General features: G+C 39.1%; 1 protein-coding gene across 2 annotated transcripts in view; it reads left to right on the forward strand.

The window, feature by feature from the left end:
* The window catches only part of znf469 (zinc finger protein 469), a 136,323-nt gene that overhangs the window by 5,348 nt on the left and 104,668 nt on the right, over nucleotides 1–26,307 (forward strand). For both annotated transcript variants that reach the window (XM_029522893.1, XM_029522895.1), the window contains one exon: nucleotides 938–991. The gene's annotated coding sequence lies outside the window, so the exon portion shown is untranslated. Of the gene's footprint in view, nucleotides 1–937; nucleotides 992–26,307 lie in introns of those variants that run through there.

Raw genomic sequence — 26,307 nt, forward strand, 5'->3', positions numbered from 1 at the left:
CATGACGTGTAATTTAAAATCTGATTAAGAGTGTTAGTTCAAGTTAAAGGATGAATTGGCCAGCTATGTTTATGCACAATACAATATATTAAATTATCATAGTTTGATTGTGGAAATTTTGCTATTTTTTACATTTTGCAATTGTATGTTTATTTGTTTCATAATTTTCCAAATTTAATTATTGTTCCTACTACCACTCACTCACTCAGTACAAGCCTTTTCTCAAACTGGGAACTCAGTATGTCAAGATATTACTTCACTAGGAATGTGATACTTATTCATCTCGCTCACGTCTTCCCTACGTAGTGTTTAGCTGGGTACCTTAACATTAGAGACCATGTGTAGCTATGTTTGCTAGAGGAATCAAAGCTAATTTTCAACTGCTCAGATAGGTGATGATACTGATGCATTGGTTTGTTTAACGTGTCTGTGACTACTGGCTGCACAGCAAACTGGCTCACAGGAGCAAGATGCATGTACCCAACTGTTTTTATTGTGGTAGTTCTTGCTCAGTCCTCTTTTAAATAATCATAGTTTCCACATTATGCTTTTAAAATGTTCATCTGTGCTGCAAAGTCCTCTCAAGTGTTTGACTACTTCACATTTCACCCTCTTCCTGTGTTCATGCTTCATGTTCAAGATGTTTTTGTTGAGGATATGATGTGCTTTTTTCCTCTTTTTCTGCCAGTTGATATCACTGACCTTTATCGTCTTAAAATGAAAAATCGTTTTGCAGATAAATAACTTCCAAAATAATTTTTGTTTTTTCACAGCGACTCAGTACAATTTCTTTCGCATCAAAATTCATAAGGGAAATCTTACATTACAGCAGACAAAATTTGTATGGTAGATTTCTCTAGATGGCCTGTAGACAACCTGGCGTATCAGAAGTGTCTGGCTGCAGGTGTATGAATCATTTTCCTTCTCTGTCCTGCAGACCCAGTTTTGACCCTTGGCTCAACTGATTAACCAAAGATCAAAGACTACACAGGTATGACTGAATCCTCCCATCTTAATTGCCCTTTCTGACTTGCAATCAGCACAACTAAAAAACAGGCAAACAAACGATCTATCTATCTATCTAATCCCCCCTGCTCACCTCCCACAATGTGTGAATCATATACTGTTATTCCAGTTGTTTAGTCTTTCCTTTAATTATATGCAAGGATGATTTTCGCTGTGAACCACACCTCCACTTGTTTATGTATGGTTATGTGTAAGGATGCACCGATACCAGGCATGAGTACTCGTACGAGTAAAATTGCCACCGATACCACTTTATGGCAGCGTGCAGTTTACAGCACTTGACTGCAAGGTGAGAAGTGAGGAGTCATGTCAGCAGTGTGTAACTATTTTCAGGTGAATGAGAGCGACAAAAACAAAGCACAATGCAAATTATGTCCAGGGCTTAAAGTATTCCGGCACCGTGCTGGATCAAGTGTTGTTGGACTGCCATAAAAAAAAAGAGATCACCCTTTAAAAAAAAAAAATTGTTGATGTGGGATATTGTCAGGTTTGAGCAGTTTGCCTAAAGTAATATATTAGTAAACTAGTTTACTGTTTACTAGTGTGTCGTGTCTCCCCCCCCCCCAGCTCAGGGTTAGGGTTATTTTTAGGTAATTTTAGCTTATTTTTTCTTACTGTAAGCCCTGTATGTCCAGCTCTCGAGAGGAGGGACAAAATCATGTTTAAAGCACATTTGTTAAATGTCAGTACTCAGTATATGACAAAGTTTTACTGAAATCTTACCGTATATGCCATGTTTAGAAAAGCGCTAATGTTAAATATCAGTATATGACAGTTTTGTTAAATTTGTGTTTGTCACAGATTTCACTGCAGTACAGTCACCCATGTACAAGAACAGGACAGCAGGCTTTGATCCACAATATAGGCTCCGGTGGACTTTAGCTTGTTCCCTCACTGCCTCACAGCTAATTGCTTCTGGTCTTTCCACTTTATTTCTGTCGATTGCAGGACAGGGAGTGCGTGGACTCATTTTGTAAACTGTAGTGCAGGGCACATGCTTGCAAGTTTGGATATGTTGATGTTTGTGAGAGTGTGTGCTCAGTGTGGGAGGAGGTCTGCACGCTTGTGTGTGTAAAAAGAAGAGTGTAAGCCCTCCAGGCTTGTCAGTCCCCAGCACATAGTATCACAGCGAGGGTCATTGAAAAGATATGCAGATCGGCTGAGGTTGACTTGAGATGGAGGGAATAATGGCTTCTATGAAATACTGTGTGCCGTACCTATAGCCATGGTTTGGAAATGCCATGGACATAATGTGGGTAGCTCAGTTTGGTTTGATCTCTACCACAACTATGCTCTGCGTGACATCGCCTTATCAGTGAATCATGTTGAACAGGAAGCTGCAAGGGCAAATACGGGACATGCTGATGGTGTGAAGCAAAAAGGGAGGACCTGAAATAAGAGCAGCATAGACAGTCAGACAGATAGACACTAAAATACGTTCTGATCTTGAGGTTACACTAAATCTGGCGTGAGTGTTTTTAGCTTTTGGAGTGGGAATGAGGAGGAAGATGTGAAGAGGGTGGGTTAGACTGAAAGCAGCAGAAACGGGAGGGAGGTGTGGAGGCACGTCTGGGTCTGAGTGGAAACTTGAATGGAGTGGAAACTGGGCTGTAGGCCACTCAGCAGATCCACCTGAACCCTGCCAGAGCAATCAGCTATCAGGAGTTTAGAAAGGGAACCATTTGCCCCCGAAGTAAATTCAACAGGGGTTTGTAGGGATTTGGCCTGCTTTCTGAGCTCTAATGCAGGGATATTTTGGTAAGTGGAGGCCTCTTGTTTTCTGAGAGGGTGCCAGAGCCTGTCTGCTTTTTAATGGAGTCACATCCTAGGAACCAGTGCCAGGTGAAGTGATTCCGCTCTCTGCTTCCAGCTGTGCAAACACACAAACACACCCACAGACATGCACACACGCACACAGATATATGTATATGTATAAAGAGAAGTGCTCCATCTCGTTTTTTTCTCACAAATGAAAACAAAGCAAAATTTTCAGCTTTTAACAAATTTCTTAGTCTTGTTAAAAACAAAGAGCTGCTTGAAAGATGTAAACAAATTGGTGATATGTGTGAATCTCACCTGACTGTTGCTTTTTGTATTTGTATTTATTTTATTGTAAATCCTTTATTTTCTTTTTTTTGACAACATTATTTGTATTACTATTTGTAACTTTAAACTCCTTGTCATTAGACTGATATTTTACAACTGTTTTTCCCCCCTGAAAATGATTTTGCTATCCAAGTGTATAGTTCCAGACCCTGTTTAGAATTTTAGTACGTGGTCATTTTGGGACACAGCTTTCCTCAACCAATATAGCCTATAGAGTTAGTTTGTGTAAAAACCAAGGAAGGAAACAGCCTTAGGGGCTGGGCAGTAGCTGTACTGTTAAAGGCATTTGGACTGTAACGGTCCATTGTTTATATAACCAAAAGAAAGTCGAGACTCCCTTATGACCCCTTTTAAAAAGCAGATGCCGGAGATTTTTGTCTCTCTATTTTATGGCTTAGCTGCTACCAAGGAGATTCTGAGATTTCTTATGGTACTAAATCTCTTCTCACTTTGCACGTGTCAGGCAGAGGTTGTTGAATAGGAGGAGTCAAGATGCTAGTGTAATCACACTTATGTACAGCTCATTATATGAACTCATTGTTCATATATTTATTCATATTAATATATAATTTTAATATAAATCTTCAGTTTGACACTTTTTAACCTTGAGATCTGCTCTCAATGAGAATCACTGACAAAATATCCAGAGTCATGTGTGTGAATTTTATAAAATGTATGAACTAAGTTAAAAAAACAACTTATTTGTGTATTCGTGTTTCTTTATCAGGACATGTGTTTTTAGTTGTTGGCAGATGTGGAATAGAAACTTTAACGTTACAGTCACTGTTATGGTATGCACTCAGCAAGTAGGCAAAAGGTTATACTGTATGTGTGTACAGTTTGATTTGTATACTTGCATTTCAGGCCTCCTGTAGTAACTCAGAAAACAGTTAAGACTAAAGCAAAGTTCCAGGCTATTTTGTCTTACTCCTGGTGATAATGTTGGACTATATCAGTCAGCTGTTTTCACTTTACTGTTTAGCCCTCTCTCTTAAAAAAAAAAAAAAACTAAACAAAAAACACAGCCCATTTTACAAGTAATATTGCCTTTAGGCTTAATTTTTCAAGGAAATGTTCAGAAATTTGGGTGAGATAATTCTATTCACCAAAGAAGATGGCTGCAATAGTATCATGGAACACCTAAGGCAAGCTAAAACAAATTAATCACTGAAGTTGGTTTTGGCCTTGTTGGCCTCAGCTTGTTGGCACCATGCTAATGATCAATTAGCTAATGATTAGTCAGCGGAACCATTGTGATGACAGAACTAAGTAGTTAGTTATATAAGGTGTGTGTTCCAGATCTTGCCTGGTGTGTGAGCACATTTTTGAGTTTCTTGTGGTAGTCATAGGTTAAATTACCACTGGAGGGTGTCATGTTTTTAACTAAGCATCTGTTCCATGCAGCTACAAGACGAAGGTCCAACCTCAACCATCGGTCTGACAGTATCTTATCCCAGCGTAGACAAACCGACAAATGGGGGTGAATTTTTTTCCATTTTGACTCGTTTGTGGAAATGTAGTGCTAACCCACTGGAGTTAGGGTTAGGTTTTCTGCCTCTACTTTATCTTGATTTTTTATTTTTAATTTGATGGAAGTTGATTAGTGGTAAAGGAAGGTACTCTGGCAAAAAAACATAGTTATCACATCTGTCACATTTGTTTCTGAGACCCCCTTAAATACAACAGTCAATATGTTTTCAGAACACAGATTAATGTAAATATTTAGTTATCCAAAAGACAAAAAGAGGAAAAAATTCTAAACTCTAAATACTTTTATTAGATAAGTCACAAATTTACTGACGTCTATAGACTTAATTCTTTAGTGAATGCTCATTTGTATTTTACTTTTGTGTACCTGCAGAACTTTACTATTGCATTATCAGTGTATTCTGAGACAACTTGCTAGTTTCTTCCCTCCTGGAGTGCAGTCATCCATGTGCTAGCTCAGACCTCAGCCTTATTGAAACAGTCTGGACCACAGCGCCTGTCTGTTTGCTCAGGTGAATGACTCATGCCTCCTCAGGGATTGGTCAGCTGTTGTTCCTCTGGATGTGCCACCATGACTCCAAACATTCACTACTGTTGAGGTCCCTGCTTGTCCCATATGGACAACTAATGCTGATTTGATTGAAAATTGTCTGAGATGTTATTTTGTAAAGGTTCTGCTAAGGTTACTTGAATTTAACATTATTATTAACATATTTAAAAATATGTGTTTTAAGATACTGTATAAGTTATTACCTAATACAGTATGTGTCAAAGAATAAAATATGTTCATATGTACAAATGTAAATTAGGTCTCCAATAGTCCAACCAAAGGTAGGTATGACTCAGTACTCCCTGCCTGTTCATTCCAGGACCTGTGAAATTCAAGGCTACCACTGTGGCCCACAGGTTTGCTGAACCACTGAATTCACAGTACAGTGAGCGGAGAGGCAGCTGAGTGATATACTGTGTGTGTAAAAGTAAAGGGCGTTAAGTGGAACACAAGCCAACAGCAGTAAAAGCCACAATATATCTGCCAAGATGTGTCTTTTCGACTGCTTATCCATCCTCAGCCTCAGTAGTGAGGCCAGTAGTGTGTGCGCGCAGGTGCGTGGAGGTGTGTGTGTGTGTTTTTTGAACAGTCCCAAATCCTTATGGTGCAGTGTGGCCTTAAAGAGTGACCCCCTGAAGTGATTTATATTGAGATTTCTTTCCATTCAATCAGCGATGCTGGGGGGGGCTTCAGCAGGAACTGCTTACCACTAAATCACCCGGTGATGTGTGTTATATGTAGCTGACATTATATATACATTACAGGCTCCTCAAAGTCCACCTTGCATTAAGTGACTTGTTAAGGGGTTGTCAAAAATAGTTGCTCATGAATTGAAAATGTGTATGAAAGTTTGTACTTCAACACACACATGTGACTGTGAGTGTGAGGAGGGGCAGCAGGCTAATTTGTGGAGATAGTGGAATCATTAACTACCTAACTTAACACTAACCATGTAACAATTATTAAATATGATTATGGTCATAAATTTGAAAATATTAAGACCAAATTCATGTGTGGACAAGCAAACATTTGGTCCTACTCTGTTTATCACTTATACAGAAACAAGAGACTCTAAGATAAAGAAATGATACGGGACACATAATAGGGGACATATTTTCCACTGTGATGCTCCTGGTAATTAAGTCATTGTACAGGATTGGGCCTGTCTCTGCCTTCAATTCAGTATAAATTACTGATCACTTCCATGGCTTGAGTGAGTAAGGGCCAGAGCATCAAGGCAGGAGGAGGAAAATGAATGGTTGATTTGTGTTCTGGGAATGAGAGTTTTGGAAAGGATTCTTACCCCCTCGGACTGCCCCCTTCTGACTCTGGAGTGTACCCCCCTTAGCGAGGACTCTGTCAGTGCTCAGGCCACTGGATGCCCCCCTGCTGGGATTGAGTGGATGCATTTATAAATGGAGCTGTCATTTCCAGCCTTCCATGACTTTTCACTATTACATTTCCATGCCCACTTCCTTTTTCCCTCCCCCGTGGTTTTATTCCTACCATTGCTTCATTACCATCTTCTGCACCTCAGCCTTTATGGGAAAGTACTCAGAGATGATGACTAAGTCATCTTTCAAACAGGCCATTATAAAAAAAAAAAAAAACTGAGAAAAACTGCGCTTCTAACAGCAAAGCAATGATTCAATTAGTTTCTCATTATCTCGGGTTATTGTTCATAGAACTGTGGGGAAAAATTGAAGAGCTTATGAACACCTACTTGTTTTACTCTTTTTTTTTATTTATTTATTTATTTTTATTTTTTTTCTTTGGAGTAGTGTTTAATCAAACTGTAACTTGTGTGATTGATGTCTGGGTTTAGATCTTGCTATGGGCTGCCAGGTATCCTGCTCAGGAATAGGCATGATCAGCAATACACCTTGCACAGTGAAATGCCCAATATACTGAAGTAAAATTACCATTATTAAATGTAGTTAATCACACCTTGGCAGCATGGATACACAACAGTTAGCACTGTTGCCCCACAAAAAGAAGGTTCTGAGTTTGGTTCCCTGCCTGGGGCCTTTCTGTGTGGAGTTTGCTTGTTCTCCCTGTGCCTGTGTGGGTTTTCTCTGGGTATTCCTGTTTCCTCCCACCGTCCAAAGACATCATGTGCTGGTTAACTGGTGACTCTAAATTGTCTATAGGTCTGAGTGTGAGTGGTTGTTGGTCTCTGTCTGTCTCTGTGTGTTGTGTTGAATGAATAATCACACTTTGTATAAAATCCCAAGGCATTGACAAGCATACGGTATTGCTGGATGATAAAACAATAACTAACGATAACTAACCAAAATTATTGCGAAGTAACTTTGCCTCGATAGAAATATAAGACATGGTCGATAGAACTCATTCCATCCATGTTTTGACTGACAACACGTACAGCCAATGATAATGACAATAGCGCCGTGCTGAGCCAATCACGCAGCTGGAATAGATTGCAGTCATGTCAGGCTAGGTTGACACACAGAGAGAGTAGGTGATGCAGCAGGGTTAAACATAAGCACACGTGCTTATGTTTTGAAAATGGCAGAAAATGTTAACACGAGCGACAGTGTCCCCAAGGAAGACACCCCAGCAAACACAGCCCAAGGCTCAAAAGACGAGGACATTGTTGAGAAGAAAGATACTTTGGCTATTTAAAGTCCACCAAGAAGCAGAGTAGCGTGCACTGCAGACTGTGTCGAACTTTTGGCTGGTCAGAATTGAGACTTCTCTGTTCTGTATTACCCATTTTATTTTTTCGTAATTGACTAAAGAATTTAGTTGTCGATTTGTTTGTGTTCTCCTGTTACACTCTAAGCTTCTGACTGGTCAGAATTAAGATTTTATTTTATTATATAATAATTTTATTTATTTGAAATACAGTTCTACAAGGTGTATGTTTAACCTCTGACAGAAAATAAATAACATTAAAACCAATAATAAAGTGGTAGCTTCAAATCTCACATAGGAGTTTAAAGGAACATTTAAAGATGACAGAAATAGTTATTTGATTTATATTGTGAAATATCAATCTATCGACTGATATGAAATGTCGTGATAGGATTTTGTTATATATTGCCCAGCCCTAACGGTATGCCTTTAGTGAGCTGCAGTTGAGTTTATGCCATTAATATATCCACCTTTATTAATCTTTGGATTAGTACATTGCAACCATTTCTACCACCATTTCATCCTTATCCTCCAATAGATCTTTGTTATGACTGGAGCTCTACGATTAAACAGTCAACTCTATCACTACATAACTGTCAAGTAATTAGACACAAAAAGAGGTTATTTATTTTTCATTTCCTATATAGCTCTGGTTGTTTCTTCTCTGTTGTAATATCCAATGGTATCCTGGGAATGGAATACAAACACTGCTGTGGTGTAGGTGTGGGTTGGAGTCTTTGGGGATTTAAATCTGTTGCTCTTTCGCTCAGCATTACTGCTGAGATTTAAAGGCTTGAATACTGTAGTACGTTTCAGTCGTATATGAGATCCCCAAATATCTGTTTATTTTATCATTGAGTGCATGGTGTGTGTTCAGTGACAGATAATCCTTTAACATTACATTGGTGGGTTGGATGCTTAAGACAGAAATGGATTATTGGCAAGTTGACAAGGCCTTCTTGGGTGTGTTTTTCTGCACTCTTTCCTGCACATAGAGATAGTGATAGATCTGGTTTTTTTTTGTTTTTTTTTAGATTGGCACATAATTGACAGTGAAAGTCATGATAGTTTTGGCTCAGCTATGTTGATTTTGAACAATAAAAAAAAACAGACAAGAAAATTATTACACTGTGCAAATAAGTAATTGCCTCAGATGCTGTGTGTACTGTCATGACCTGCTGCTATATCTACACTTGAATAGCAACATTGTTTTGCACAAAGGTGCATCAATCTTGGCCTAAATCAAGACCAGACTGGAAGAGAAATGATGATTGAGACCTAACTTATTTTGCGTGAATGGATTTTCAGGTGATGAAACAAATTTTGACCTCTTCACTACCCTAACCCTTTGCCAGAACTCATTTTTGAGGTCCCGGGAGCATATATTTTACTGATGTCATATTACATGATTTCTGCTACAAGTCAGCACAGTTCTTATGTACTCCTTCTGCTGCCAACGTGGGAACTTGTGTAGATGTTAATGTCTCCTCCTGAGTGACCTGCACACTGACACAGACGGCATGCTGCGTGATGGTGGAAAAAACACTTCACAGCTGCAATTTATGAGGTGCAGCTTTTTTCAGATGTTTTATTACACTGGGAGAGAGTCCACTGGGGAGCAAGGCGTTATTAAAATTGTTAACACTGTGTAAGTCAAAAGATAGTAGTAATATATGGGACTGATGTCTCTCTTGTTGTAATGATGTCATTCGTTAGTATTCACATGAGATCTGTCCTGCTGCATAGGGTGGAACGAAATGCAGACACAATTGGCCCTCACTGCAGTGCACAAAGAGAGTAATTGTCTTGTAATAATGTTTATCCATGCAAGGTCATATGCAGATATCTTGAAGGCCACACCTCGATGGAATCTAGAGTCACCAATCATCCTAACATTCAAACTGCACACAGAAAGGTCCCAGGCCTGCCAACTAGCCTGACCTCGCCACCCTGGATGAAACATGTAGTCATTTTTCAGCTTTATTATTTGCATACTGATGGGGATTTGTGTTTATTGAGCATTGTTTCTGGTTCCTATTGGAACATTGCAGTGTTTTCAGTTTTCTCAGTGCAAAAGCAGAGCTGTGCTGTGTATGCGTCCAATTCTTCATCTTCTGTAGGCACAGATGGACCGATGTTAGTAATTTAACTGCTGGATCTTTTCCTGTAGACCCATATGGTTTCACTGGCATGCATCAGGATTATTAATCGTGCTCCGCTGCCTGTGAAAAATGAATGCGATACTTCCATTGTATTACAACAGGATCTGATGAGTGAAATGTCTTGAACACTTGGTCTGAATGGCAGCATCAGGTCTTTTCCTGAGTTTTTGGAGTCATCGGGCGTTACCCTCTGGAAAACCTCTGTTGTGGATATGCATTGTGATATGTGGATTTTCTTTTTACCCTTTTGCACTAAAAGCATTCCTGTATATTGTTATGGGCTTATGTTACTGCCTGGTCAATTCTACTCCCCAATAGTCTCACTTAGACAAAGTGATGTACATTGAATTCGTTCTACTTATGCATAATCCTATTGACAAGTGAATTAGCTTATTTTAGTGCCGGCATCCATTTACTTTCTTCTTGGCTGACATCAGTCTCTGCCTGATTCCAGTTTGGCTTTTATAAACGCAGTCACACTCTCTTGGGCAACATATTTCTTTTTAAATCAAAGACAGTTTTTAAAATAGATGAATCCAGAATATCCCCAAATTCTGACCAAGTTCAAGTTATTTGATTGTCTATGACTGACCATTTACATCATGGACTGGATCACAGTTTGAGAAGCTTGCCAAGAACCATTCCCAGTTTCTCCTTTCCTCCAGTTGCCTGTGTGTGCGTGAGCATGCATGCATTGCTTTCACCTAAAATTTTGGCTGGACCAAAAAAAAAAAACAATCATACAAGTCAGTATATCTGCTGATTTAAGCTAACCTGGCCACAAACCAGTTTCACAGTTAGAAAAATTTCTAACTGTGAAACAGGCTATACATTTATTTATTTATTTATTTATTTATTTTTTACTGAAGTATCAAAAAAAAAAAGGTTATGCTATACACGATCAATCTGTTTTATGTAGGGTGTAAAGTGGCCTGGCTCAGAGGGCTCGTCTCACCTTTCTATTCAGCTGTGATAACAACAGAGGATCGTTTAGTATTTAGTTGGCTTGTGTCCTTAAAGGATGGATCTTTTTTGGGGGGAATTTTTGTTTTTGTAAGCAATGCACTGCATTCACCATTTTTTGGATGTTTCTTATTTTCTCATCAAGACAGTGTTTATATTCTCTATATCAGTCAGTTATACTGCTAAATAGCAAATACCATGCTGACTAATATATAGAGGCTGTGCAGATCTTTAAACTCTCTTTCCCCCTGATGTAATGCTTTTCGGTTGTGACAAGTAGCAGTCCCTCTTCCCAGCAGAGCTGTAGTGCACGCTAACTGCAGTGAGGTCACCACAGTAAAGCAACACAGAAAAGTTTCCTAAGGTCGTAAAGGCTGGCCGCTGAGTGTTTGGAGCACTAGGGGAATACTTCCTGGATAATTGGCAGGATAATTTCCGTAGCGGCAACTGAGGTCAGGCATGGGCCTCTTTCCCCTGCTGTCCACAGTACACACATACAGTTGCGTCCCCTAATCTACCCTTCCTTCCATCACCATCCATCCATCAACATTTCGTCTAATTGCAGTTTTTCCTTTGCCTCACCAGTTTGTCCCAACTATCGGACACATTCACTGTATGTACACCCATTCTGGTCTGTAATAAGTCTCTCCTGTGGAGATGTGGCCACTTCCTGGAGATATTGTCTTGTCATCAACAGTTTTTCAAGGTGGAGTCAGGACTGACGTGCTGCCCCCAAAAGAAGACCTGATTTGTTTTAATGTACAGATTAACAGCAATAAAATCTCACAAACTGTAGTCGTAATATAGACAATTTTTGTGCTTCCTTGAAGACACAGTTTGTCTACATTTTGCTTTTCCAGCTACCTTTTAGTTGTTATCCCTCTGTACAAAAGCTGAGACCTAGATGAAGGTCAAAATTAGCAATTGCAGTTTTCATTATATTTAGTGGTACAGAATTCTAGTTTTTTTTGTCACTTCTGATAGATACAAGTTCAGCTTAATTTTTTTTGTCAAAATAACATTAGAGAAGATTAAATAAAAAAATCACTATGCTGAGCTTTAATGTTTAAAATAGGTTAGTTAATTGATATATTTGTGAATTGAGCATTGTGATGGACACGTATTGACAGACTGTTGCCTAGTTACATGCAAAACATCATCTTCTGGACTCATGTGGCCACATTTTGTTTGCTATCACTGCAGACAAAGCAGACTTTTTTAATGAGTTGTGTGTGGATATTAAAGATCATCTTTAGATGCAACAGACAATCATTTTCCACTTCTTCTGTTTGCATGTGGAGCTTTATCTTTACTTTTATCTTCCTTGCTCAAATCACCCATCATTTCCTAATGGCCAATTTTTGCTGATATAGTTCTGCTTTGTTCAGCTTGTTTTGATACGAATAAGCATCTCAATCCTTGTGCTTGGTGCCCTGCTGCTGTCCCTGTTATCTAGTCTCACAATGTCAGCTTCTGCTCCAGATCTCCCCATCCTGGCCCAGCAAACACAGCATGTTGGAGACTTGCTCTGTGGGTGGGAAGGAGTTGCATGTGAGGCACACTCTGTGCCGCGTGCTGTGGGCTTCTCTCCCCTTTAAACTTCTGTAGCTTTTCTCTTTCTCACTCCATTTTTCTTTTTTCCTCCTTTTTTCTTTCAGTTCCTTTGGCAGGGGAAAAACTTATGGTGCGGTTTATTTGTTCTGGTTTTGTGTCGGTTCTCACATGTCCTTGGCAGACTTTTATACCTCCGTGACAGTAGCCTAGATTGCAAGGGATTATCATGATATCATGTGTGTGTATGTTTGTCTAGATGTTCACACTAATGCAGTTGAAGAGCTATTTTTGAGGACTCAAAAATGTGTGTGTGGTTCATGTGTGTGCGATAAAGCCTGTCACTGTTAATATTGGTGCAGTGCAGTGCTTGACTGCCAGCATATTTCCCTGCCACTGTGCCTTAGTCTCGAGTATTTGGAGATTCATCTTTCCCCTGTCCCTAACCTCATATGTGTGCCAACCTTGTAGGATAGTTCATGAAAGCTGTAATCCATGTGTGATTTGAGGGAAATGAATGAGGAGTTTAAAATGAGGGGAGGGCTTTGGAGGAGGGGATGAAGTGAAAGGCAGAGTGGGAGCTGAGCTGTTTCCATCTAACAGTTTCCACTAATGCTAAATTGCAGCCACTGGAACACAGTGACCTCCTAACATGTGTTCGCCATTAATCCAGCCATTGTGAGAGAAGGCCTGTTTTCACCAGGAGAGAAAGATGAGACAGGAGAGGAGTTCCCCTTGCATCCTTAAATTATTAGCACCATATTTATGTACATCATCTGTGTATGTGCATGGAAAAAAAAGGTGATGAAATGGAAAACTTCCTCTATTTTTTTTCTACACTATATGCCTTGTGACCAGCAAATCATTGTAATATGAAATAAAAATATGAAATCAAATAGAAATATGACTTCTTAACAGAGAAATTGAAATATTGTTAATACAGAGAAGGCAAAGTTCTCCGCAGACAAACCAAAATACTTTTCAGCGGTTGAGAGACACAAAGTTGAACATGTTATTGGTAAATAGGGGTGGTTGAGTCATTCCCTTTTCTTTCCAACCATGATCGGAGATTAGATATTCCATTTCATGTCCACAAATATTCTCTGTAGCTAATTAAAGGGCCAGCAATGTGTTGCTTAGGTCAGCAAAAGCCTTGACACTTTGGAACTGCTCAGCAATGGATGACCTTTCCTTCCCCCCTTTCTCCCATTTTTGCTTCCCTAAAAATCTCTCATTCTCAGTGAATAAGACATAAATGTGGGGATTTATGCTCTTGAGTCTCCTGGTCTGCTTTTTTTCTCCCTTCACGTTATCTTTTCTTTTTTTCTTGCCCCTCATCCTGCTTTGTATCGCCATATTGACCCACATGGCTTTTGCTATGAGAAGGAGCAAGAGCAGAGGACTCAAGGCGTGTTGACATCTAGCTCTTCCATATGATGTATGAGGGGGATACTGAAAGAATGGGGATGGGGGGTGTTGTATCCGTGTTCGAATGTTCGGGAGACACATAAAACATATTACAGAAGGGCTGTAAAGAACCAATATTGGTGTCCAAATGTGAAACATGTCCCAGGTCTTAGCTGTTGTTCACTTGGGGTTTTATTCCCCCCTTCACTTCTCTAGAGCTTTGGCAAGGAAAATGAATAGAACAACAGAAGAGAGGGGAAACTGGCAGCATGCAGACTCTTAGTTTGACACATCATATGCAGTATTTTTAGACTGCAAGTGATCGGGCACCAAAATTAATCTAAGCATCGCAATATGGTTGACTAAAAATTCAGCATGTATGACAGAGAGAAGCAAGTGGTCAATGCGATTTATGTTATTGTATGTATTTGTAATATTTTAAGGGATCTTTTCATTTCAGTACAGAAATCAACTTAGCCATGTGGATGTGAAATCATGAAGATATTTTCAGTTAAACGATGGGTTTCCTCTGCATGCCAAATACTTTTGAGGTGAGCAGAATTGCATTTGTGGTTCTCAAAGCTTTAAGAGATGGCATTTGAGAAACTCAAGAGTAACTCAACTTTCTGTCACCAGTATACAGTAGAACAAGAAATTGTTCATATGAAAACTGTTGACAGCAAGCTCTGTGGATTATTCAAGTTATGCTCTTGTTTTTTCCAGTCGTTTTGTCTGTTTTTGGGTGTGGGGGGGGCTTTGTGCTCCATACCCTGAACTGTACATAGAACAACAACCAAGAAATACTACATGATCACTAAGCAGTTCCATGAAAGACTACGTGACTGTAGGCATAACATGGTGGTGGTAACACTTTCTCTTTCACACGTACCTCATATGGTGGTTAACCATGTGTAAGTTTACTTAGGGTGTGTATTTATGGAAAAGGAAAACAGACTTTTGCAGCAGCACCAGCATTAACATTAATGATGTAGATAATGATGTGAAGAACAAATTCAATCTACAATTCACAGACTAAGCAACGAAAGTGTGGTTACATTTAATTACCTTTCTCATCATCAAGCCCAATATTCAGCCCTGTTCTAGCCTGATGAAAGGCCGATATAGACACTGATTATCCAACAGTGCACGAGGCTTCAAGTAGCAATCCAAATATATAGAGAGATTCTCAAACCAAGTGGCTTGCCAACTACGACACTCCTATTTATTTATGTATTTATCTGGATTTCCTGTAGACAGATTGAGATGTTGGGTGCTGCAGGCCATGGTATCTGTGGTCCGTTTGACAAGGCTTGGCTAGTCCCGGTCTGTCTGTGCTCTGCTGCATTAAGACTAGGGTATTTATCCTGGGGGCTCATAATGATGATGCTGTCCTGGTCCTTAAGACAGCTCTGTTTTCTCAGTCACCTCCTGCCCTTCATAGGATGCTAGGTCTGGCAGGTTCCCACTTGTGCTCCAGGAATATTGCAGAGGAGCTTTGGAAGCCAGATATTTGTGTATCAGTCTTTACAATACAGTTAGTGTTTGTATTTGTGTTAAGCAGTTCGTCAGAGCTAAATGCCTCAGACCTTTTTTAGCTAAAAATATAGCTTAGAATGCAAGTTTAACAGCTTAACCTTTATTCATTTTATTTTTTGGTAAATTTTGCAATATTGTGGAATTAATTACTTTTTCAAATATTTTGGGACGTACTAATGGTATGGCATATATTAACATTGACTAATCAAAATGTGTAACATTACAATGACAAACACAGGTGCTCCTAAATGCATTAATAAGGGCTCTGTTCAGTGCCAGTAAACCATGCCAGTGAGCCAGCATACATAAATCCTCAGTGCTGCCTAGAGTTGGAACGCCTAAATGGAATACAGCCATGACTAATGTTGTTCGTCAAGCTTGTGTTTTTTTGTTTTTTTTTTCTTTTTCTGCAGTAAGTCTAAAACATTCAAAGTGAGAAAAGCCTGAGCAGTATTAAGTAGATCAGCAGTGACAATCATGGCAGAATGATAATTAGTGTTCAAACAGGTGCTCATTGATTTAAACAAAGTGCCTGCAGTTGTTATTGTTGACCACAATTATTAGTGATGTTGAAATTCTAATTTCTACGTGAATTGGAAATTGTAATCTTTTCATTTGTACAAAAAATGTATGTTTCAGATTCTCTCTATATGTATTTCTGCAGATGAATAATAAATGATAAAAATAAATTTCAATGTTTATTAGTTTTGTGTGTGTATGCAGAATGTGTGCAGCTTTGTGAATACAAAATTCTGAGGCAGAAATTGTTTTTGGAATTACTTGCACACATTGCCCAGGCCTTTTGACACCAAATAATTGTCAAAATGAATGCATTCATTTCAGTGGTTGATCTAATACACGTGATAATGGATATTCACATTTTAACTTGTATTCTTAACTTTCCCCGTCAGATTAGCCCAACCCTCCTCACTCCCTGTATTAACAGCTGATAGCAAACACACAGTGACATGGTAATGGGATATACAGTTGTTGCACATGCCTCGTCTGCCCCCGTAAGTCACATCAGCTGACCCTGTTGGTGGGGACCCATGCTGCGTCTTGTTGGACCTCTGCTTTTCACGTCTCTACCACATTCATATTGATTGATGCTGGCAGTAGTGGGCCTCATTTTGGCAGGTATTTGAGGACAGATGGTAAAATGATCTTACATTTTACTCTATATTAATTGCCAAATAAATTACTGAAACTGAAACTGAATTTCCGTTATTGAAACAGTAGCAAACTGACAGGAATTTATTTAAAATCAAACGTTTTTTGAAAGTGGAAAACACTCAACCCTAGTTATGACTACCCCTTTGAAAACAAGTTGCCACTGTTTTCTGCTCCAACATGATTTTTTTTGTTGTAAGACCCCAAACAAAGCAGCAAGTTGAGGTACAGACAGGATGAAATGTACTTGAACATGCCAAGATATAAATAAAATGTAAAAAAAAAAGTCATTTTTAAAAAATGTTGTTCAAGACATTGACACTGACACTGAGCCTCAGCTTGACCCTTATATTACCGTAGCCACCAGAACAGATACCATAGATGACATGGGTTATTTCTACATTTTTAACAAGAATTTTTATGCTGAAAACCAACAACCGATCTCATGTCTCATTATCGATCATGGTCTGCCACTACATCGATACCCAATAGTCCACGTCCACATCTCGATGCTGCAATTATAGCTATAATTCATTTCAACACTCCTACTAAAGTGTCTTTGTTTATTTATTTATTTTTAAATGCAGTTGTAGCTGATACAATTTAAGCCTGGACTTCATATGTAATTAAACAATTCAATTAAATTCTTTATCTTGTCCAAAATTTTATGTATTGATTTAAAAACAGTTTGGTGTGAATCCTGTTGGGAATTTGAGGAACCGCTGTTGTGATTGGAGTGAATTTGTTTTAATCAGTTCGACAGACATTTTTACCTGTTCACCTCAATGGCATATTGTCAAAAGTTAAAAGTTTCCACTTTTAACTTTCAAGTCTTCGAACTGAGAGTCAGACCGAGCAGGAGAGAGGGGAACAGGACTATCGCTCCAGGAGTTACTGAATACCATTAAGTCAGATATTGGCGACATATTTGTGTTTTCGGACGGCTTCTGATAGTTCCCACCGCTCGCTAGCATAATTACCTATTGCAGAGTCAGGCCAGCCAATTTGCTTCTTGTGGCAAATTTGTGAAATAAAGGGGCTGCTGGTGAGGTGTTAACCACTTCAATGCTTATTACTGCAGCATTTATCAGTGAAACACCTGCAGAGATACAAACATTTTGTTCAGCCCATTTCTTGGACACTAGTCATACCTGACACTGCAATTGGATTTATCAAAAAGAGTGACTTTTGTGACTATCGAATCCATTCCCAAATCTGCACTCTGCTTGCATACTTTCTGAGGCAATGTGTCTATACAGAATTAAGTCTGTGTTGTGTATGATGGAACTGCACGTGAATGAGAGAGATATGCAACCGGCTTGAAGAATAGATTCCAACATTTCTTCTCTTTTTTTCCAGTAAGCTGGGAATTTGCATTACATTGGAAAAGGAACTTTAAAACTCTCATCACACTTCACAGTGCTTCTTCTGGTTGATAGTCCAGCATTAGATTCTGATTGTTATTAATTATAATTGTAATTGTAAGCATATGGTGACATGCATCACTTTCCTTGACTTTGAAAAAGGATTTTTGGATAAATTGCCATTTATTTGTCAAAGTAGTGAAAGAAAATGCTATTGTAATTGCATATAATTGCAATGGAGTCTGTATGACCAAACATTCAGTGTTCCCAGTGGCATACATAAGTAGAACACTTTCTCCACTCACAATTAATGATTGCACACAGTTTGGTTTATTTATTTTCTCTGGGTGGTACCTTCATGTAGTGATCTGTGTTTTTACACAGCCTCTGTGGGAGCACCAGTAAGCTGTAAAAACAGTGTCACCACATCACAGCAGTGCATCTTATGAATAGCACAAATTTTGAATTGCAGTTGGTCAGCTGCCCTTAGTCTTCTAGAGAGTTCTTTGGTTATCTTTTCAAATGATTCCTCCAAGAGCTTGGCTTTGTGCAAAATTTGGGCCTTCTGTGCCTTATTACATTCTCAGTTTTTCGGTTTTAATTGTTCACATTTGCCAAGGCACAAAAAACTTCTGAAAAGACATTTAAAGAAATTAGAAAGTAAATACTGTATGTGGATTTTATAATGCTGTATAAAAAAACCTCTGTATGCCCAAAGTGTGAATAGTATTGCATTTCTTTTGTAATTATAATTATTTGTTTTAGCACAAATAAATCCCATTTTTCCTTGTAAATCACCTTGTAAATGGCAGTAGGACTCAGGTAACTTTGACTAACACTTGTGTCAGCAGAGAGAAAGAAATAGAGAGCACACTGGTAGTGATGCCAACCCTGCAATCCAGTGTTTATATCAGCATAACTAATACATATTAACTGTATTCTTGTTCGCAGTATATTTTCCCCCCACAATTCTCTGAATGCTAAGACCAAGTCCGGTGCTACCCTTGAGAATTAAGTATGCTTCACGTGTGCACACATGGCTGAACAGTAGCTTGCTTGTATTGCTGAATAATCCTTAATCAACAATACAAACCAAAGCATAGTCTCTCATTATCCCAGGGAACATGCCAGCCTGGCACACAGTGAACCCTGCCTGTCTGCTTTATCCAGGAATAAAGAGACAAATCTGTAGCACTGGGAGGCAGAGACATGCAAAAGTGCACAAGACCGGCAAGAATACAGCATGCATGAGCTTGTAATGTCAATGCAAGGCAACGTCATGAAGAGAACGCAAACTGAAGTACACATGGACTTGCTGTCATATACATACGCACAAACACGCATGCACTGCATGCATCATTTAAATTTAATAGTAGTGTATTGTGGCTGAGATGAATAATACACACAGGGATTGCTAGCTAAAGACTAGGAGAGAGTGTTGGATATTGCAGAGAACCATCTTTCTTTCATTAGGTTGTATAGGATCTGCAACATGGGCCCCGGAGGCATTAATTACAATGAGAGTAGATCTTTGTGGACCTTACAGTAGGCAAAACACATGGCATTGAGTAACATATGGCTGCAGCTCCTCATTATTGGGGTTTTCCTTTTAAACCCTTTCATCACTGCCCATCATGCAATCCAGAAGGGAATCCTAAGGATGGGTTTCCCATTAACCAAAGAAAAACACTTTGTTTGTGAAATGTATTCTTGGTTAAAGTGTCTTTTTTCATGTTTGTTGCAGTTTTTATGCAGTACTGCTATTCTGCTGTTGTTTCAATTACAAAATATTGTGCACACACACTGCTGAATTACTTGACTGATACTATTCACAACTCTGACTTCTTGCCACCAGGTGGGAGGAACTGACCATTATAGTGACAGACTTGGCTTTTTGAAATATTATTTCATATCAGGCCAGAAAGGTTAGACGTAGACAGATGCTGTCAAAGAGTGATAGATGAGTTTCTTTTAAAAGGCCATCGGGGAAATAATAGACAGCCTAGAAGGCCTTGAAAGCAGCAAGCTAAGCTGGAACCATCTCTACTCCCCCTCTCATCCCACAACTGTCAGATTGAAAAATGTCAGCAATTAGACAGTTTGGTAATGTAAAGGAAGTTTCATGTTTGGTCTGCTGTGTCCTGAAGTAGCTATGGCAGTGGAAGTGGCCAGCAAGGCCAGTAAACAGCAGGAGGGAAGGTTAGAGTCAGGACAGATGGAATGAATTCCTAAAGGAGATTGATAGAGATTGTTTGGATGTTTAAATGGATCTGCCCCTTCTCAGAATATTGGAAGAGATGTTAACTTGTGTTCACATTCTTACGATTAATTTAATCACATATTTTCCAATAATGGGAAAGTGAATATTGCACCAATTTTGGGTTTTTGTTTGTTTTTGTTTTTGTTTAAATTTTTTTGTGGCTAGAAGACGGTTGAAAACAAATACGTGTCTGTAAAGATGGTTTTTATAATTTGTGTATATCTGTTAGAGATCATGTGAAGGAAGGATGTTTTTGGATGGGCTGTTCAGTGTCATCATTCACAACTTATGATGTCATGGAGACATCTCCTGTTTTTGTCTGTTTGGGGACTGTAATTACAATCTGCGATGTTCAATTCGATCATCTATTAAACAGCACTTCAAGTGTTATGTGCAGCACACCGACAGATACAAACATTTGCTCTGCCCTTTCTCCTTTATTTCAAACCAGATCTTGTGAACATGCTTTTTGAGAATGTTGGGTTAAACCAAATATGACAATACTGCAGCACAAAGACTTTCCGGTAAAGGCAGAAATGGTTTAAGTCCAGTAGAATCTGAGACCATGGAGACTAAGATGCAGCATTTACTGATTTTATCTTGCTTTTTTGATTGATACATGTTAACTTAGTGCTTTTTCTGACGCCATGGGGACTGGGACTGACCTGGGTCTTGTACTGAATGACTCAGAACTTGAGACAGAGAACCCAAAGAAGAGAGAAACAGAGAGAAAGATTAGGTGAGTTTTAATCAACACAAACACTCTGAAGACACAAACCATGGACTAACCATATAGTTCTGCTTTTTATTTACTTGTACTCATAGTTCTCCGTCTGCACTCTAATTTGCTCAAGTTCATTTTATGAATAAAATGGTGGCATATGTGTATATGTTTGGTTAGGGTTGATATTTCTCAACACAAGCAAGATGGCAGCAAAACCATAGACTAACCATACATCTCTGTTTTTTGTTGAGTCATTACCCATGGTCTTAGTTCTGGCTCACAATTGGAAAAAATGAATAAGTGCATTTTGACAAATGGTTTTGCTGATTTGGTACAAAGCAGAAGGGTAGTGAGGAGTAACAAAAACAAACTGTCCTCAGACTGATGGAGTGCCTCAAGCACTTAGAGGAAAATTCAGAATTCAGCAAATATATTCACTTCAACGTTGACATTAGCTGGGTAAAACTGTAACTCTGTTTTTGGTTTCGAAAACATCTAGCTGAATTTTGTCTAGTGGTTACTAAGGAGAGGCAAATAGTGGAGCTGTCCATTTGACACACCAATATAGCACCAATGCAGATAATCTCTGTTTTCTGTATTAAATCACTTTGCAGTGGAAACTGTGCAGAATAAATATATATGTAGACGCACACTGGTCTGGTAAAGCTGTACAAAGGTTGCAACATGCAGGCTCCTGTCTGTAAAGATAATCATTACTGTGGTAGGTATGATTTACCATGCAAGTTTTTTTGGCAAGGATGTGCCTTGGACTAAGTTCATGGTTGGGACTGTCGATTTGTGGGCGCACGTGTGTTTCAAAAGCAAGGTGATTCCTTGATCCAAATGCATGCAGATTTGATTTAGTGGACTCTTAAGTCAGACCTTTCTCACTTGGCTGAAAGTTTTCAGCCCGTAACATGAAAACCTCCTCAATTCACTCTTTGGACAGCATAACAGGAAAACAACCTTGTGAAGGCTTTAAAGAAAATTTTATCATAAAAACACTTCTGTTTCCACCTTGGGCATTTATAGCACAAACAGCAGAAGAAACAGTAGTGTTTATATCCACTCTGATTCAAGTAGAAAGTATTTAGGTCTTTTCTCTGGGGTAAAGAGGGGAAGCAGAGGGAAAACAAGGTTTGCGATGGATACTGTGGTGTCTTGTGCCTTGCCAGTTGCCTCGACCACTGGCATGTCTGCCTGTGTCCATTTGCCCAGAACAGCGATGTTAGTTTGTTCATCTTTCCAAACAAACACTCAGCACCACTGACTTGGAGAGAGGTGTAAGGAGCTGAGGAAAAACATAAGGATGCCTTGTGTGGGGGATGGGGCAGGGAGATGATTTTTTTTTCCTTACACTCAATTTTCCCCCAGCACCACAGCTGATTGCTACCACATTGATAATGGTTAGTTAGTGGGAGAGGGACCATATACTCTAGAGCCTGCTGGCGAGACTGGCTCCCTTCGCTGTGGAACTGAGCCCCTGGCGCTCAATGCTGTCCTTCCATAACCACAGTATCACTGTCTCATCCATCTTAAATCCCTCCTTGAGTCTTAATCCATGTTTGTACCAGTGACTTGGAAGAGTCTACCATTAGCTTTTATTGATTTGCAGCTCTGTTTTCAAATGTCCACAAAGGCAGTATTTGACACTCAAGGAATGCGACTAATACACTTCTGGATACATTCATAGTCTATTTTGTTTGAAGTGTAAGTGATTCAAATCTGTTGTTTTCTCTTTATTCTCACAACCAGATCACCTCTCTCCCATCCATTCTCCTTGTATGATATAAGCTACTTCGTATCAAAACTTAGGCAATATCTTTGACTCATTTTCCAGCCTCTCAACTCACAATGTCTGTGTTTTGTAGGAGTGACATGATACTCCTGTCTCCTGCAATTTAATCCAAAAATTGGATACTGTAAAATTTAGTGTGTGAGTCCAGCTTTATGATGGAACTAATTTTGTGCTAAAAGCACAAAAAACCAAACCAGATTCTACTTCAATATTTTTGCCCCCATTGGCGTCTTGTTTTTCTGTGGCATAGTCATGTACCCTTGTTTGACCCTTTTTGTCTCACGAAAACCACAGTTCTTACATATAAACACTAACAATATTCTTACATTGCCATGACAGTTTAACACACTTGAACGGTTACGAGGATGTCAAAACATGGCAGCGAGTGACTTGTTTTACAGCGAGACATCTGCATTCGTTTTGATATTCTCGCAGGAACTCAGTCACCTTGACTCCCGAGACACACTGAATCTTTACAAGGAAAAGTTGCCTACATTCTTTCTGCTCAAACTTTCTACTCTTATATTCTGACACTTCATCTGCAAAAATGCATTAGCTTCCTATCAAAGGAAAGTGAAGCCTTTTCCGAATGAGGTTAATTATCTGCCACTTGGAGCTGTGGCACCTGTGAACAGGTATGTAACATCCTGCCATGTAACATTTATGAGACAGTTTATTGCAAGAACAATCAAGGAACACTGTTAGCACCTAATTAGCACTGTAAAAGCACATGTACCTGTTTTCTTTCACACACAACTGCTGCACACTCCTTTATGAAAAAAGGAAAGGCTTCCATTGCCATCCATTCCAACAAACTTCATTATTTAAAAGGATGTTAAAAAATATATATATAATAAATTCTTCAAGCCTCTCAAAGGTGCAATATGAGTTAACTGCTTGCCAGATTCAAATAAAAGAGTGTTTGCAGGACTTATATTTTTCTATAAAGTAAATGTTTTCCTACTAGAGGCTGTATCTGCCAAAGATGAGGAAAGTCTGGTAAAAACAGCTTTTCCTCTGAAATGAAAACACAGGCAAATGTTTATGGGCCATGGTTGAAGAACAAAATCATGGTTTTTGGCTTGAGAACACCACACTGACAGCAGCCCGTCTCTCCCAGCCTATACTTCCACCTAATTTTAAACATAGTTCACTCATATTCAAAACAATTGGAATGATGACTAGGGTGAGGAGAGTAGTGGTGAGATCAGCGACTATAATGTATTTAAAAAAGAAAGATTTGCCAGAATTTGATGCAATATCGACAACTTGTTTGAAGAGCAGACTTTGAATTTAAATCAGAGGATCTGTCATAAATCTATCCAAGGCTGCAGTGATATTTCTTTGATACGACAGGAAAAGCACAGAGCTTGTCCTACACTACATTTTTCTGCGGGTTTTAAATGTAAAGCTTTTCTTAATGTTCCTGGGACGCCATCCAACTCATGCCGAGAAGCTGTAGCACTAAAGTGGGCTCTATGGTGGAGATGTTGTAATGGAGGGTGGAGAGGTAGTTCAACTGTAGCATTTCTTCTCTAACTATAGAAAAGCAGTAATACACAGGATTTATCTTTGTTCTTCAGCTCATATTTAAGTTATTATTAAAAATGAGGAACTCGGGTTACTAGCTCCACTGGGACTTTAATGGAAGGAAATTATGATAAAAACGGGTCCAGGATCGGCCGCAGATTGGACACTTTATTAAATGGACAACTACAGTGGATGTCCTGAAATGGATTGCCGTAAGGAGGTATTTCCTGCAGGCAGACAGACTGCTTAGAGTGAGTGATGTGGAGGGCTTTAAAGGCCCCGATGGGCTTCTCCCCTCTGCTGTATCTTAAGACTGCTAAAGCTTGCAGTTATCTTACTGTTTTCCATGTACTCAACAGACTTAATTCCAGTTTAAACCGCACTGTACTTGAATTTACAGCCCTCATTAAGAAACAGAGGTTTATTCCCATATTAATATTTCAACCCTCCCCCCCACCCAGTTATTGCAGCTTTTTCTTACTTTCTTTCCCAGTTCATGCGAGAAAGGGTCGCAAATAACAATCACTGTCATTGTCAAACTTATGAAACTGCTGACTACTTTTCCAATAGTTTAAGTGTCTATAAAATGGTGAAAAACGTTTGTCATGGTCATCATGAGATTTGCCAACCCAGAAATATTGAGTTTCTAATCATTTAAGAAAGACAATGAATCTTCATATTTAAAAAATTAAGCTATTTATGAATCATCTCATCCTGTCTCTTACTCTTCTACTTCTGTTTGAAGTGATGAGACAGTATCAGGTGTCGTCATTATTTTGGACTCTATTGCTGCTTTTGTTTAATGAAATGAAATGATAATCAAATTTATTTATATAGCGCCAAATCATAAAGTTACATCAAAGAACTTTACACATAGAGCAGGTCTAGACCAAACTCTTTATGGAGTTGGCGAAGAGACCCGAAATATCCCTCCAAGAGCAAGCACTTGGCGACAGTGGCTAGGAAAAACTTCCTTTAAGAAGCAGAAAAATTGTGGAGAATCGGGCTCAGGGAGGGAGGCCATCTGCCTCAACTGGTTGGGTTGAGAGAGGGAAAGATTGGGGTGGGGAGGTCTGGGCGGGAGACAGAGGTAGTGAGAGAAAGACAGTGTGTGTGTGTGGGGGGGGGGGTTGGGATAAAGAGACAGGAGAAGATGCCATGGAAAATACAAACAAAACCTGTGACAGTGATTTAACCTGGTAGTTCCAAATGTGGACTGGTAAATATTAACAGTCAGGGAGAAGAAAATGTTACAGTGGGAAGTGAGTAGTGGTGTGTCATGATAACTAAAGGTAACACTTGCAGCGGCAGGTGCTGAGTGGGAACATGGAGCAGAGATGATTCAGCACCTGTAGGACAGGGTGCTCAGAGCTCAGTGCAACCCCCAGCAGTGTAGGCCTATAGCAGCACAGCTACAAGAAAAAGAGTAATTAAACCTTATTTTTTTAACAGTAGGCTTTGTCATAAAGGAAGATTTTAAACCTGGTCTTGAAAGTTGGGAGTTGGTTATGTAGAAGAGGAGCCTGGTAGCTGAAAGATCTGCCTCCTGATTTACTCTTGGAGACTCCAGGGACCACAAGTAAACTTACATCCAGAGAGTGGGACAATAAGGAACTTTGAGCTCTCTGAGGTAATCTTAGGGCTTTCTGTATTCACACATGCTGCTTCACAGATTTATTCATTGATCCCCATTAGCTGTCACCAAAGTGAGATGAGCTAATCTTCCTGGGGTCCACAGCAAAAAATCTATTAATGATGATATAAAAGCAGTAAAACATTGTAGACATCATTATAAACATCATAATCAGAATAAGTTATAACAATCATAAGTTTTACATTCATTATTACATTCATACAGTAAATACAGTATGTCCATTCCCTACTCACAATTCAAATAGTGCATTCTCAGATGATACTTGAAAGATACTTTGCTATTTAGTTTACGTATATTCAGGGGACAATTATTCCAATGACTGATAGCACGATAAATAACTGTTTTCTTTAAAGCATTTGATTT

Source organism: Echeneis naucrates, chromosome 16 (assembly GCF_900963305.1).
Source record: "Echeneis naucrates chromosome 16, fEcheNa1.1, whole genome shotgun sequence".
NCBI classification, from domain to species: domain Eukaryota; kingdom Metazoa; phylum Chordata; class Actinopteri; order Carangiformes; family Echeneidae; genus Echeneis; species Echeneis naucrates.